Raw genomic sequence first — 2,500 nt, 5'->3', positions numbered from 1 at the left:
TGTTGTAGGCTTTTAATTTTTTCTCACAGTCCGGGGAGAGCTTTTTTCCATGTGTTTCTTGCTCATCATCAAAGCTTTAAACCCTTGTTTGAACCTTCTCACCTTCTCTGTCCTGTCCCAGGGCTTATAATTCTTTCTGTCTGACGACAAGCAGCAGCAGCAGCAGCAGCAGCAGCAGCAGCAGCAGCAGCAGCAGCAGCAGCAGCAGCAGCAGCAGAATAAGAGAAGTAAAATAAAGAACTTTCACACCTGCGGCCATACCACCCTGAAAGCGCCCGATCTCGTCTGATCTCGGAAGCTAAGCAGGGTTGGGCCTGGTTAGTACCTGGATGGGAGACCACCTGGGAATACCAGGTGTTGTAAGCTTTTTCTTTTCTCACAGTCCGGGGAGAGCTTTTTGCCATGTGTTTCTTGCTCATCATCAAAGCTTTAAACCCTTATTTGAACCTTCTCACCTTCTCTGTCCTGTCCCAGGGCTTATAATTCTTTCTGTCTGACGACAAGCAGCAGCAGCAGCAGCAGCAGCAGCAGCAGCAGCAGCAGCAGCAGCAGCAGCAGCAGCAGCAGCAGCAGCAGCAGCAGCAACAGAATAAGAGAAGTAAAATAAAAAACTTTCACACCTGCGGCCATACCACCCTGAAAGCGCCCGATCTCGTCTGATTTCGGAAGCTAAGCAGGGTTGGGCCTGGTTAGTACCTGGGTGGGAGACCGCCTGGGAATACCAGGTGTTGTAGGCTTTTTCTTTTCTCACAGTCCGGGGAGAGCTTTTTGCCATGTGTTTCTTGCTCATCATCAAAGCTTTAAACCCTTATTTGAACCTTCTCACCTTCTCTGTCCTGTCCCAGGGCTTATAATTCTTTCTGTCTGACGACAAGCAGCAGCAGCAGCAGCAGCAGCAGCAGCAGCAGCAGCAGCAGCAGCAGCAGCAGCAGCAGCAGCAACAGAATAAGAGAAGTAAAATAAAAGACTTTCACACCTGCAGCCATTCCACCCTGAAAGCACCTGATCTCGTCTGATCTCAGAAGCTAAGCAGGGTTGGGCCTGGTTAGTACCTGGATGGGAGACCGCCTGGGAATACCAGGTGCTGTAGGCTTTTTCTTTTCTCACAGTCCGGGGAGAGCTTTTTGCCATGTGTTTCTTGCTCATCATCAAAGCTTTAAACCCTTATTTGAACCTTCTCACCTTCTCTGTCCTGTCCCAGGGCTTATAATTCTTTCTGTCTGACGACAAGCAGCAGCAGCAGCAGCAGCAGCAGCAGCAGCAGCAGCAGCAGCAGCAGCAGCAGCAGCAGCAGCAGCAGCAGCAGCAGCAGCAGCAGCAGCATAAGAGAAGTAAAATAAAAAACTTTCACACCTGCGGCCATACCACCCTGAAAGCGCCCGCTCTCGTCTGATCTCGGAAGCTAAGCAGGGTTGGGCCGGGTTAGTACCTGGATGGGAGACCGCCTGGGAATACCAGGTGTTGTAGGCTTTTAATTTTTTCTCACAGTCCGGGGAGAGCTTTTTGCCATGTGTTTCTTGCTCATCATCAAAGCTTTAAACCCTTATTTGAACCTTCTCACCTTCTCTGTCCTGTCCCAGGGCTTATAATTCTTTTTGTCTGACGACAAGCAGCAGCAGCAGCAGCAGCAGCAGCAGCAGCAGCAGCAGCAGCAGCAGCAGCAGCAGCAACAGAATAAGAGAAGTAAAATAAAAAACTTTCACACCTGCGGCCATACCACCCTGAAAGCGCCCGATCTCGTCTGATCTCGGAAGCTAAGCAGGGTTGGGCCTGGTTAGTACCTGGATGGGAGACCGCCTGGGAATACCAGGTGTTGTAGGCTTTTAATTTTTTCTCACAGTCCGGGGAGAGCTTTTTGCCATGTGTTTCTTGCTCATCATCAAAGCTTTAAACCCTTATTTGAACCTTCTCACCTTCTCTGTCCTGTCCCAGGGCTTATAATTCTTTTTGTCTGACGACAAGCAGCAGCAGCAGCAGCAGCAGCAGCAGCAGCAGCAGCAGCAGCAGCAGCAGCAGCAGCAGCAGCAGCAGCAGCAGCAGCAGCAGCAGCAGCAGCAACAGAATAAGAGAAGTAAAATAAAAAACTTTCACACCTGCGGCCATACCACCCTGAAAGTGCCCGATCTCGTCTGATCTCGGAAGCTAAGCAGGGTTGGGCCTGGTTAGTACCTGGATGGGAGACCGCCTGGGAATGCCAGGTGTTGTAGGCTTTTAATTTTTTCTCACAGTCCAGGGAGAGCTTTTTGCCATGTGTTTCTTGCTCATCATCAAAGCTTTAAACCCTTATTTGAACCTTCTCACCTTCTCTGTCCTGTCCCAGGGCTTATAATTCTTTTTGTCTGACGACAAGCAGCAGCAGCAGCAGCAGCAGCAGCAGCAGCAGCAGCAGCAGCAACAGAATAAGAGAAGTAAAATAAAAAACTTTCACACCTGAGGCCATACCACCCTGAAAGCGCCCGATCTCGTCTGATCTCGGAAGCTAAGCAGGGTTGGGCCTGGT

The 2,500-nt window shown here is 50.2% G+C and overlaps 8 non-coding genes across 8 annotated transcripts in view; all 8 read left to right on the top strand.

Annotated features, from left to right (window-relative positions):
• LOC128477686 (5S ribosomal RNA) overlaps positions 1 to 11 on the top strand; it is a 119-nt gene extending 108 nt beyond the window's left edge. The window contains exon 1 of the ribosomal RNA XR_008348648.1: positions 1 to 11. This exon is cut by the window's left edge and continues 108 nt beyond it. This is a non-coding gene — a ribosomal RNA (5S ribosomal RNA).
• A 236-nt stretch (positions 12 to 247) lies between these two features.
• On the top strand, positions 248 to 366 carry LOC128477469 (5S ribosomal RNA). Its single transcript, XR_008348440.1, has one exon. It is a non-coding gene; the product is annotated as a 5S ribosomal RNA (ribosomal RNA).
• Positions 367 to 618: 252 nt separating this feature from the next.
• Positions 619 to 737, top strand: LOC128477981 (5S ribosomal RNA). The gene has a single exon (XR_008348925.1). It is a non-coding gene; the product is annotated as a 5S ribosomal RNA (ribosomal RNA).
• A 237-nt stretch (positions 738 to 974) lies between these two features.
• Positions 975 to 1,093, top strand: LOC128476941 (5S ribosomal RNA). Its single transcript, XR_008347931.1, has one exon. It is a non-coding gene; the product is annotated as a 5S ribosomal RNA (ribosomal RNA).
• A 258-nt stretch (positions 1,094 to 1,351) lies between these two features.
• LOC128478382 (5S ribosomal RNA) lies at positions 1,352 to 1,470 on the top strand. Its single transcript, XR_008349303.1, has one exon. It is a non-coding gene; the product is annotated as a 5S ribosomal RNA (ribosomal RNA).
• Positions 1,471 to 1,703: 233 nt separating this feature from the next.
• Positions 1,704 to 1,822, top strand: LOC128476130 (5S ribosomal RNA). The gene has a single exon (XR_008347153.1). It is a non-coding gene; the product is annotated as a 5S ribosomal RNA (ribosomal RNA).
• A 269-nt stretch (positions 1,823 to 2,091) lies between these two features.
• On the top strand, positions 2,092 to 2,210 carry LOC128477752 (5S ribosomal RNA). The gene has a single exon (XR_008348709.1). It is a non-coding gene; the product is annotated as a 5S ribosomal RNA (ribosomal RNA).
• Positions 2,211 to 2,428: 218 nt separating this feature from the next.
• LOC128478371 (5S ribosomal RNA) overlaps positions 2,429 to 2,500 on the top strand; it is a 119-nt gene continuing 47 nt past the window's right edge. The window contains exon 1 of the ribosomal RNA XR_008349293.1: positions 2,429 to 2,500. This exon is cut by the window's right edge and continues 47 nt beyond it. This is a non-coding gene — a ribosomal RNA (5S ribosomal RNA).

The sequence above is a fragment of the Spea bombifrons genome, chromosome 2, assembly GCF_027358695.1.
Source record: "Spea bombifrons isolate aSpeBom1 chromosome 2, aSpeBom1.2.pri, whole genome shotgun sequence".
Taxonomy (NCBI): Eukaryota; Metazoa; Chordata; class Amphibia; order Anura; family Pelobatidae; genus Spea; species Spea bombifrons.
The sequence above is the reverse complement of the archived record's forward strand: the minus strand, read 5'-3'. Positions and strand labels throughout refer to the sequence as shown.